Genomic DNA, 13391 nt, shown 5'->3' with positions numbered 1-13391 from the left:
GTATGTTCCCTCCATCCCTACTTGTTGAGAGTTTATATCAAGAATAGATGTTATACTTTGTCAAATCTTTTTCTGCATCTATTGAGAGGATGGTATGTTTCTTATCATTTCCTTTTTTCATGTAGTATATTAAGTTGACTGATTTGTGAATATTGAACCACCACTGCAGGACAGGAATAAATCTCACTTGATCATGGTGAACAATTATTTTAATGTACTGTTGGATTTGATTTGCTAGTTTTGCGTTGAGAATTTTTGCATCCAGGTTCAGCAGGGGTATTGGCCTGTAATTCTTCTTTTTATTGGAATATTTGTTTGGTTTTGGGAACAGGGTAATACCAGCCTCATAGAATGAGTTTGGAAGTTTTCCTTCTCTTTCTTCGTTTCTGTTTCTTTTCTTTTCTTCTTCTTTTTGAATACTTTGAAGAGAATAGGTTTAACTTTTCTTTAAATATTCGGTAGAATTCCCCCTGGGAAGCTGTTTTGCCGTGGACTTCTGTTTGTTGGAAGATATTTGTTGACTTTTTCATTTTCTTTGCTTGTTGTGGGTCTCTTTAAATTTCTATATAAGTTTTCATTGTATTCTCTTGTAATTGTATTTCTGTGGTGTTTGTGATCGCTTCTCATTCATCATGATTTTATTTATTTGTATCCTTTCTCTTTTCATTTGGATAAGTCTGGCTAGAGGTTTTTCAATTTTGGTAGTTCTTTCAAAGAACCAGCTCTAAGATTCATTGATGTTTTGTGCTTTTTTTGTTGTTGTCTCTATATTATTTAGTTCTGCTTTAATATTTATTATCTCCTTTTTTCTCCTGGCTTTAGGCTTTATTTCTTGTTCCTTTCTAGCTCCTTTAGGTGTAAGGTTAGGTTGTCTATATAAGACTTTTGCTTCTTGAGGTAGGCCTGTATTGTTATACACTTCACTCTTATGTCCATCTTTGCTGCACCCTAAAGGTTCTGGAAAGTCGTGTTTCCACTTTCATTTGCTTCCATGTGTTTTTAAAATTTTATTTGATTTTCTGGTTAACCCATTCATTCTTTAATATGACTTTGTTTAACCTCCATGTATTTGTGGTCTTTCAACTTTTTTTTCTTGTGTTTCCCTTAACTTTTCATAGCATTATGGTCTGAAAATATGCATGGTTTGATCTCAATCTTTTTATACTTGTGAGGACTGATTTGTGACCCAGGATGTGATATATTCTGGAGAATGTTCCAGGGGTACTCAAAAAGAATGTGTAATCTCCTGCTTTAGGATGAAATGTTATGAATATATCTGTTAAGTCCATATCATTCAACATGTCACTCAAACTCATTGTTTTCTTGTTGATTTTCTGCTTATATGATCTGTCCATTACTGTAACTGGGGTGTTAAAGTCACCTGCTCTTATTGTAGTATTATCAATGAATTTCTTTAGATTTGTTATTAATTTATTTATATATTTGGTTTCTTCCATGTCAGGGGCAGAAATATTTACAATTGTTAGATCTTCTTGTTGGACAGACCCCTTAATTACGATGCAGTGCCTTTCCTCATCTCTTCTCACAGTCTTTGTTTCATATTCTAGTTTGTCTGATATAAGTATGGCTACTCTGAATTTCTTTTGACTTCCATTAGCATGGTAGAGGGTTCTCCATTCTCTCACTTTCAATCACAAGGTGTTTTTAGGTGTAAAATGAGTCTCTTGTAGGCAGCATATACTTGGGTTTTGCTTTTTTTAATCAATCCTGACATGCATGTCTTTTGAGCATTTAATTCATTTACATTCAGAGTGTTTATTGATAGATATTAATTTAGTGTGACTGTATTATTTATAAAGTTGGTGTTTCTAGAGTCTTTCTCTGTTCCTTTCTAGTCTTTATTACTTTTGCTCTTTCTTTCTTTCCCATTCAGAGTCTCCTTTAATATTTCTTTCAAAGCTGGTTTAATGGTTACAAAATCTTCTTTAGTTTTGGTTTCTCTGGGAAATTCATTATCTCTCCTATTCTGAATGAGAAACTTCTTGGATAAAACATTCTTAGCTGCATATTTTTCCCATTAGCACATTGAATATATCATGCCACTCCCTTCTGGTGGCCTACCAGGTTTCTGTGGAGAGATCTCTTGATAACCTGATTTGTCTTCCCTTGTAGGTTAGGGTTTCCTTTCCTCCTGCTACTTTCAGGATTCTTTCCTTATCTCTGTATTTTGCAAATTTTAATAAGATATGTCTTGGTGTTGGCCTGCTTTTGTTGCTTTTGATGGAAGTTCTCTGTGCCTCCTGCATTTGGATGTCTCTTTCATTCCCCAGTTTAGGCAAGTTTTAGATATAATTTCTTCCCATAAACCTTCTGCCTCTTTTTCCCCTCCCTTCCTCTTCTAGAACTCCTAATATATGAAAGTTATTGTGTTTTATGGAATTGCTGAGTTCTCTAAGTCTACATCACGATCCTACATTTTCCGTTCTTGTTTACATCTTCATTACTTTCCATAATTTTATCTGCTATATCACTTATTCCTTCCTCTGATTCTTCTATCCTTGTGTTGATTTTATCCATTAGGTTTTGCCTCTCAGTTATAACATTTTTTATTTCCACCTGAATACATTTTAGGTCTTTTATCTTTATGGTAAGGGACTCCCTGGTATCTTCTATGCATTTCTCAAGCTAGTATCCTTATAATTATTTTTTAAATTCTGGTTTAGGCATTTTACGTCTGTCTATTTTGATAAGATTCCTGGCCTTGACCCATTGTTGTTCTTTATTTTAGGATGATTTCCTCTCTCTTTGCATTTTTTTTTTGTCTCTGTCTTTTGTATGTTAGGAAATCCTGTGGAGTTATTTTTACAGAGTGTATTGTAAGCCCTGGGAAAGTGAATAGGGTAATTCCTGATATGTCAGCAATGTTCTGGTCTCAAGGTTGTTGAACCTGATAGCACTATGAGATCCAGAGTCCCATGGTCCTCCAGAGGCCACTTAGGGAACAGACCCACTGTAATTTCATAGCAGTCCTTGAAATTGCATATTGTACCTACATGCTTTCATGTAAACACCAGATGTGTATTTGGTCTATGTCAGGAAGCTCTTTGTGCTTTCCTCCCATGCTTTGACATTCTTTGATGTTTATACCTGGCGAACATCAAATAAAGACTATGTGAAGTTTGCTGCTACTGCTGTTTTGCTGGAAGAGGCAGCCCTGCATGTCTGCACAATCTAAGTGCCTGAGAACTTTTATTCAGTGCATGGATACAAAATCCTGTGCCTTTTTTTCTCCTTTGGAACTGAGGCTTTGCAGCACTCTGGTCAGTAGACTTAGTTCATGCAGGTTGTTGTGCTTGTCTTCTGGGGAAGGAGCCACCTGTAGCTGTGGTTCTCAATCACAATTGTACTATTAAAAGAGGCACCTTCAGAGCACAGAGGGGCAGGACCTGATGTAAGCAGGTCAAGTCTGTACTGTGTGCCCTGTGCTGTTCACTGAAATATGTCCATGTTGACAGGAGTGGTGAAAAATGGTGTTGGTCTGCACTCTTCCCTAGAGACAACAGTTCACACCTACTACTGTTCTGGAAGCCCTTACAGAAGAGCAAATATCTTCCGCTTTGTGTCCCAGGCTTCAGTCAGATCCTGCCTTAACTCTTTTCCTTTCTAGTCTTTATTGTTTTTGTTCTTTCTTTCTTTCTGCCTGACCAGCAGTGGCTTAGTGCTCCTGTGTTTCATCTCAGGCTTGTGGCTGGGTTTCAAAACTCCAAATTGTAGGGACTTGGCTTAGCATGGCATGGCCCCACACTAATCCTCTGGAGGAGGGTCTTGCCACACTGTGGCTGGTATCAGTTTGTTCCACAAAAGTATCCACAGGACTATACAGGGGCTTGGATTTTATGGTAAAGCTAGCAAAAGCTGGCATCCCAAATTAGCTGCCCTGAGCAGATGTCTCTGCTGATATGCTAATGAATGGAGCAACTCAATGGCACAGGCATAGCCACCTCTCCATAATACACTTCTAGAAAGGATGAGGTCTCTTCTAGCATTGTCCAGGGGATCCTCAGAGTATGCTCTTGCTCCTTGACCATTGCCCTCCTTCTTCACAGGATCACAGTTATGCCTGTCAGGCTCGACCCTGGCAGTGGTGTGGACTTCTAAAACTTCAGACTTTCAGCTCTGCTACTTGTAAATATTTGTGATAATCAGCCCCTCTCATTTTCCCAGTGAGTGGTTTTGGGGAAGGTTTTTCTCCTTTCTCTGTGATCAGGGCTCCCTCCCTTCTGTAGCACACCAATTCTTTTCTATCTCAAATCACATCTCCACACCTCATACCTTCCATGATGTGGCCTCTTTTCTCCCTGTAGTTGTTCATTTTGTTCTAGTTGTACAGTTTGTTCTCTCATTCCTCAGATAGATGTCCTGGGTGTACAGAATGATTTGATAATTATCCAGCTGTGTTCAAAGGATGGGGGAAACATAAAAGTCTTGTGTTTTAACCTTTATACTAGCTCTATATGTGATTGGTGATTGATCTACTACTTTTACTATATGTTTGTTTTTTATCAGTGACATTTACCCATATATATATATATATATATATATATATATATATATATATATTCTTCTAGTTATGGTCTTTTCTTTTCCATGTGAAAAAGTTCCTTTAATGTTTATTGTAAGTTTGGTTTAATGGTTATGACCTCCATTAAATTGTTTCTTTGGAAAATACTTTATCTCTTCTTCAATGCTGAATAATAACCCTTTGTGACAACATGGATGGTCTTAAAGGATATTTTGAGGGGCGCCTGGGTGGCGCAGTCGGTTAAGCGTCCGACTTCAGCCAGGTCATGATCTCGCGGTCCGTGAGTTCGAGCCCCGCGTCAGGCTCTGGGCTGATGGCTCAGAGCCTGGAGCCTGTTTCCGATTCTGTGTCTCCCTCTCTCTCTGCCCCTCCCCTGTTCATGCTCTGTCTCTCTCTGTCCCAAAAATAAATAAACGTTGAAAAAAAAAATTAAAGGATATTTTGAGAAAAGAAATAAGTCAGACAAGGAAAGATAAATACCATATTATTACATTATGTGTTGAATCTAAAATAACATATAAATGGACAAACAAAAACAATAACAACAAAAAATAAATAGAAACAGACTCATAAATATTGAGAACAAATTGCTTGTTTCCAGAGTGGAGGGCTTGGGGAGATAGGCAAAATAGGTGAACTAGATTAAGAGGTACAAACTTCCACTTATAAAATAATTCATGAGAATGAAAAAAAAACAGCATAAGGAATATAGTCAATAATATTTTAATGACTGTGTGTAGTGATAGATGGAAAACTTCCCTTATTTTCATGAACATTTCATAATATTTATAATTGGCAAATCACTATGTTTTTATCTGAAACTAATATCACATGTCAACTTTACTTCAATTAAAAAATAAAAAGAAGAAAAAAGATATATAAATTACAATAAAAGACCAAACATAATTTCTAAACCTGAAAAATACAGTAACTAAATTGAAAAACTCACAGGGGCAGTTGTACAGAAGACCTGATCATGAAAAAAAAAAAAAAAATACAGAACCTGAAGAGAGGTCTCTTGTAATTATTGAGTCTAAGGAAGAAATAAAGTAAGAAATGTTTATTTTGCTTCTGTTAGATGGAATGTTCTGTATAAGGCTGTAAGTCCATTTTTTCCTAAAGTATTGTTAATTTCTATTTCCTTGGTGTTTTTTTCCCGTGTGTAAAATCTATCTTCTGCTGAAAATGGAATATTGAAATCCCTATTATTTTTTAAATGTACTCATTTTTTGAGAGAGAGAGAGAGAGAGTGAGGGGGAGAGAGAGAGAGAGTGAGTGGGAGAGGTGCAGAGAGAGAGGGAGACACAGAATCTGAAGCAGGCTCCAGACTCTAAGCTGTCAGCACAGAGCCCGAAGCAGGGCTCGAACCCACAAACCACGAGATCAAGACCTGAGTGAAAGCCAGATGCTCAACCAACTGAGCCACCCAGGCACCCCTGAAGTCGTCTACTATTATGGTATTGTGCGTTTCTTCCTTGAAATCCACTATTTGCTTATTATACTTTGGTGCTCAAGTGGTGGGAACATATATATTTATGATTGTTACTTATTCATGAATTGACATTTTTATTTTTATATATAGAATGCCTTTGTCTCTTATTACACTCTCAGCATGGAGTCCATTTTTCTGATATAAGTATGACTGTTGCCCATTTTCTTTTGTTTTTCATTTTCTTAGGATACCATCGTCTTTCCAATTTGAGCCCATGTGAGGCTTCAGAGAAAAAAAATGAGTTTTCCTGTAGACAGCATGTAGTTCTTGTTTTCAATCCCTCCAGCCACTCTATGCCTTTTATATTTGTGAGTTTAATCCATTCACATTTGGAGTGATTATTAAAATGTAAAGATTTGCTTTTGCCATTTTATCTTTTGTTTTCTGGTTATTTCATCTTTCACTGTTTCTTTTGTTTTCTGTTCTTAATTACCTTTGTAAGTTGCTGACTTACCATGGTGATTTGCTGTTTCCCTCTTTTCTATGCCTAATATCTCTGCTCTAGATTATTGTTTTGTTGGTACCATAAAGTTTACATAAATCATCTCATAGGTAAAATAATCATTTTTATGCTGATAGAAATTTATTTTAATTCACCTGTAAAATGTTCATCATTTTACCCTTCCCCTTTTATATTTATGATGTCAAAAAATATCTCTTTTATGTTGTGATTTTATTACCAAATTGTGCTAGCTATTTATTTTCAATGTTTTTTTCCTTTAAACTTTATACTATAAATGTTTGATATACTATTCTATAAAAAGACTCACAACTTTCTAATTATGGATATTATCTTAATTGTGTTTTGTGTACTTTCATCTTTTGGTCAGCTTAAAGAGCGAAGCTTTCATTTATCCTTCACATCTGGAGAATAAATTTGCCAGACAGAGTATTGTTGGCTGGCAATTTTTATCCTTTGATACTATGAATATGTTATTCTACTATTCTGGCCTATAGTGTTTCTGCTGATAAATCTGCTGGTAGCCTAGTGGTGGTAACTTTGTAGGTTGCTGTTTACCTTCCTCCCCCAGCTGTCTTCACTTTTTAAGATCACTGACTTTGGACAGTTTTGTGTCAGATACAGATAAGGTATTTTTACATTGAGATAATAAGCTATCCTAATGGCTTGTATATCCATTTCCTTCTTCAGGTTAAGGAAGTTTTCAGCAATTATTTCTTTAAATACACTGTCTGCTCCCTTCTCCACCTCTTTTTCTTTTGATATACTCATTACTATTATCTTGGATTTACTAATGGAGTCTGATAGTTCTCATAGGGTTTCTTCACTTCTAAAAAATGTTAGTTCTTCCCCTCCTTCTCCCTTAATAATTTTTTATACTCCTTTTCTCAAACTCATTTATTCTCACTTCCATCTGATCTATTTTCAATGCTTTCTAATTCATTCTTCATTTCATTTATTGAGTTCTTGATAAATTATCTACAGAATTTCTGGGCTTTTTCTTAAAATTTTAATCTCTTTGATAAAGTTCTCCTGTTTTCTAATTTTCTTTTTTAAATTATTCCATTGTTTTCTTGTAGTTAATTTCATAGCTAATTAAATGTCTTCAAGATAGATATTTGAATTATCAGTTAGATAACAATATTTTGTGTCTTTGAGTTAAGTTGCTGAAAATTGCCATTTTGCTTTTGTGATACCATATTACTGCATATTACTGTAAATGTTTTATAGTGCTTGATGAAATATGTGTAATGTGTAATAGTGCTCATTAAAAGTATTGAACACCTTTCTTATTAAGTAAGATTTTCATTACTTTGATTCTAACAGTTCAACAGGTTTGTAATTATCAGCCTTTGTTTTATTTTCCAGAAGGTGGTGGTGCTACAAGTGTTTGGTTTATCTCACTAGAGGTGATTCTACCTCGGGCGGGGGGGGGGGCATGTGCATTAAAAACACACCTTTATACTCAACCTCTTGCTCCAGAAAGGTGATGTTGGTTTCTGCTGCTGCTTCTGCTGCTGACGCTGCCTTTGCCACCACTTTCTTGGCTCCATAGCCTCCTCTAAGGTCCAATTCACCTACTTTCAGGTGCACAGATGGATGGACATCTCAAGTATTCTTTTGTGCTATATAGATGCGATTTTATTTTTCAGTTATTGATTTCTGGTTACTTGTAAATAAAATAGGGAGAGAAAAAAGGAACAGCACACAAAACCCCATGATTCCAACAACACCTGACATCCATATAGTTTTGCGAAATTTTATATATATTTATCAGATGCTTAATATAAACCTGAATTTATCAGTTTTTATTTCCTTTTCAGAATACTCTCTTCTATATGAAATATGTTTTATGTGAATATAATAATAGTTTTATATTTTAACAAGGATGTTACTATTTGTATAATTTTTTTAAGTTTATTTATTGGGGTGCCTGGGTGGCTCAGTTGGTTAAGTGACCTACTCTTGATTTGGGCTAAAGTCATGATCTCATGATTCATGAGTTTGAGCCTGGCATTGTGCTCTTCCCTGACAGTGTGGAGCCTGCTTGGGATTCTCTCTCTCTCTCTCTCTCTCTCTCTCTCTCTCTCCCCCTGTCTTTCTCTGCTTCTCCCGTACACTCTTATGTAAAATAAGTAAACTTAGAAAAGAAGTTTATTTATTTAGTTTGAGAGACAGAGAAGATGAGCGAGGGAGGGACAGAAAGAGTAGGAGAGAGAGAGAATCCCAAGCAGTCTCTGCATTGTCAGTGAAGAGCATGACATGGGTTTCGAACTCACAAAGCATGAGATCATACCCTGAGCCAAAACCAAGAGTGGGCTGCTTAACAGACTGAGCCCCCCAGTCACTCATATTTGTATAAATTATTTTCAACTTTTCTTCTAGAGTTCTTTCATAGGTATAATTGGGCCTCCCATATTTTTTAGGTTGGACTTTGGAATATGTATACTTTTCTATAATTTCACTGAAAACTTGATCTTTAGACAAGGCAAAAAAATTCTTTAACAAACTCCATAAGATATCTATATGGCCAATGATAAACTTTGGGGTATTAATTAGCTTTTGGTTAAAGGGATAAAATGAAAGGTACAATTATTTGTTATGCAAACCCTGATGATGAAACAGCTAATGCCATTTCTACAAAGGGAGATTGGGCCAATGAGAAAATGCATTGCAAGTTAAAACGGAAGCATTATTTTTTTCTTACCTTCTGGTCGTGGCTTTTGTTCTATTTTTGTTTCAATGGATAGGTTTTTTATGTTTTGTTGAGGCAAGATGATTTAGGCAGTAAAAGATTAAAGGACTTGAAAGACAATTATTATTTGTCAGTAAAGAGTGTAAACAATTGAACTCTTCTTTATGTCTACTCTCTCACAGCTCATATATGAACAACATAATTTATTCTGAAGTGTGACTTTTGTATAGGCAGAGACAATAAAAGGTACATGTTGTAAATACAATTTAGGGTCATAAAGAATGTATGATAAATATATTATAAGGCATCACTTCTGTAGGCCATGCATACCATCAGAGCATAGTGATTGGTTTATTATTGCAACCCTTCATTGGAATAAAATATTCATTATGTAACTAAAAGTGACAAAAAAATCACAGAGAGCTTTTGTATAACTTTTAACCTAATACAATAACCTAATATAACCTAATATATAACCTAATATAATTGTTTTGGAAGCAGGTGTGTGTAACCTACTTTACATATAGAGTTGGTCACATCCACATTACATACACATAATGAGTTAAAAAAAGCATAAAAGGTAATGATTAAGACAATCTCTACAGGCAGGCAGTTTGGATTTGAACCTCGGTCATACAATTTATTAGTAGTGTTAACTCAGATTATGCTACTACTTTGAATGTTAGTATCCTCATCAATAAAAATACAACCAATAATACTACCTGTATCATAGTATTTTTGTAAATTTTAAACAAATGAGTACATATAAAATGTTTAAACAAGTGCCTAGCATATAGGAAGTGCTAGATGTTGATTATTAATATTAGAGTTCACTTTTTCCCCTCAAACAGATTGTAACAACTTGTGGAAGACATGGCAATAATTGTAAAGTATGGAATAGAAAGACATAAAAAATATGCTTCAATCTATGTAAAATATAGTTTTTTTGTCAAATCTTTTTTTTCCTTTTTTTTGTCAAAACTAGATATTTGTATCATTAAAAATTATTATTAAATTTTTAACTTTGGCACTATCTCTTTCTCTGACTTACATAATACTGTTTATTTATGGCATTTTCTACAGATCCTTTCTCATGGTCCCTTTATTTTTTTTTCTCCAGATCACTCCCTGAAGGTATTTCTGATTCACAAATATCACATACTGCATAATTTAATTTATATGAAATGCCCAGAAGGTAAATCTGTAGATACATAAAGTGGGTTAGTGGTTGTCTAGGGCTTGGAGATTATAAGAACTGACTGCTTTCCTTCACAGTAAAGAAAATGTTCTAAAATTGATTGTGAACATATACTAAATGTTCTAAAATTGATTGTGGTTATTGGATTATACATTTTAATGGATAATTTTTATGTTATGAAAATTATACATCAATTATACTATTACAATGTAATAGAAATCCTTAGTTGTCCACAAAAATCTATTATTTCATACATGAATATACATATAAATATTTTAGAGCACAAGAATAGAAGTATCAGCTTTAGGGTTCTACAAAGGAGGGAAAATTAAATAATGCAAAATAATTGACTCAAAGTAAGGACCTGAAGAAAATATTGAAAAGTTAAGCATAGTAAGCTCAAAATTAGATAGTGATAAAAAACAAATTTATTAGTAATTTCTAAATGTGTTAGTATTCAAAGTGCTCAATTCCTCAGCAATGATTGCTGCTCACAAGAAACACAGTAAAACATAGTGATATACAAATGTTAAAATTAAAGATCAGAAAAACCATTAGTAGGAAAATATTAATCAAAGATAATTTGCTACAGTTATAAAATGTCAGATAAAATTGATTTTAAAAAGCATTGCAAGGAAGACATGGGAATTTTACATACATGTATAACATAACCTCTAAATATTTGAAATGAAAACTGATAGAACTACATGGAGAAAGTGACAAATCCATAGTGATAAGTTAATATTTGACACACAGTTCTCAGCAATAAAGCAAATATATGAAAAACGTATTTAGGTAAATCATAAACACAATTATCAAACTTGATTAAATTGACATATATAGAATACTTCACCCTGAAAATAAAAAGAAATACAGATTTTTTAAGCACATGAAATGTATTTTCGTAAGTTAACAATATGGCAGACCATAAAGTAATTCCATTGAAATTCAGATGATTGAAAAATACTATTAGGATGATTTTTAAATAACAATGCAGTTAAATCAGAGATTAGTGTAAAACTGTAACTAGAAAATACCCACAGTGTTAGAAATTGAGATATACTACTATATAAGTGAGGATTAAAAAAAGAAATCATGATAGAAATGTAAAAAAATATTTAGGATTTAATGACAAAATAATATATAATACATAAAACTTGTCAGATACAACAAAATTATACCTTAAGGTATTTAATATTGTATAGTTATATATTATAATATATATTATCATTGTATCATTACTATTATATATAAACACACACATATTGATATATGATAGATAGATAGATATTAGATAGATAGTGGTAGAAAAGAAAGAAAGGAACACTAAGAATCATTTTGAAGAAATTAGAAAAACAACTACAAGATAAACCCCCCAAAACTAGAAGGAAAATAATAATAAACATAAGAGCATAAATAGATAATTACTGAGGGCAAAGGAGAATTATATCAGGAAAATGTGGACTAGGAAGTACTAGAAAAAGGCAGATTAGAAAGCTCTGGAACTCTGTACCTCCACACAGACTTCTAAGACCAACTAGATACTTGATGAAATATCTTTAAAAGATTTCTGGAGAAAGAGTCAAAGATGTACAACAACAAAATGAATACCTAATCAAGAAACTACCACATTCAAAAATATAGGCAATTTTGTGGCATTTTAACTACTTGTCCCACCACCTTCTGCCAGGAACTGTGTGATTTTGGTTTGGACTAGATGGCAAACCAGTTCCCAATTTACTCCCTCAAACCGAAGGAAATAAAGCAGACATCATTTGCAGCATTTTAAGTAATCTAGGGGCTTCCTGAAGAACTGTTCTCTGTTTTGTTTGTGTTGGAGTTCAGGTAAGAATAAGTGGCATATTTCAGAATTCAAGCTGGAAGAAGTGGTAGAAACTAACTGGCACTATTCAGAAAAGCAACATGGAAAAAAGCTCCCATCCATTTCCCCAGTCATATACTTTCCCTGTCCAATGGACAATCAGTGCAGGTCTTATGTATTGCCTTACATTTAAAGAACACCTTTATCAAATACTTATCTGTCTTTTCTTATAACTCAACATTTATAAGAAAGAAGTGGGGATGTTCTACTGGGATATTGTGTTCTGTAACATTAGAAATAATTAAAAGTTTGTGTACATTCACAACTTCTGAACAAATGCCTTTCTTCTTCTTTTAAAATTTAGCTCTCCCTCTCTGCTCCCTTCAGGCATGGTCACTTGCTCCATATTAAAATTTCAACCACAAATTATGGCAGAATTTTTTAAACATCTTAAAATACATATGGAATCTTAAGGATTACAAATGATCAGATAGATTTAATAAAGAACAAAATTGGAAAAGCCATACTTCCTGTTATAAAAACGTATAACAAAACTACACAAATCATTAGAAAGGAAGATGACAGCAGAGTAAGAGGACTGTAGGCTCACCTTATCTCATGAATACAGCTAGATAACTACCAAATCATCCTAAATACTCCAGAAATCAACCTGAAGGCTGGTAAAACAAACTCCACAACTAAAGGTAGAGAAGAGGCCACATCGAAAAAAGTAGGAAATGTGGAGACATGGTTTGGGAGAGAAAGAGATCCTGGCCACTGTGGTGGGAAGGGAGACATAGTCCCAAGAGAGACTAGCATACAGGAGAGTTCATGGAGGAAATGAATTTCCATAGTAATTGGCTTGGAAAGTGAGAAGGGGCCAAGTTTTGTGACTTCTGGTAAATAGTGGAGCTTAAAGCTTGGACATCTAAAGGTCAGCTGGCTTGACTCAAAGAGAGTCTGGAGGGCATGCTCTTGGAAAGAAAACAGGGCAAACAACCTTTGGACATGCAGCATGGAAACAGTTATCTAAGGAGTGCCAGGGGCACTCAATGGGGAGGTTAAATGCTCATCTCAAAGCATATCCTAAAGAGCAAAGCATATCCTAAAGGTATATAATTCATGGAGAAAACCCTCAGGGAACAAAGGAACTGGGAGGCACCATTCCCCTCCACCTCTTC

The sequence above is a fragment of the Leopardus geoffroyi genome, chromosome X (assembly GCF_018350155.1).
Source record: "Leopardus geoffroyi isolate Oge1 chromosome X, O.geoffroyi_Oge1_pat1.0, whole genome shotgun sequence".
NCBI lineage: Eukaryota > Metazoa > Chordata > Mammalia > Carnivora > Felidae > Leopardus > Leopardus geoffroyi.
This window is presented reverse-complemented; position numbering follows the sequence as displayed.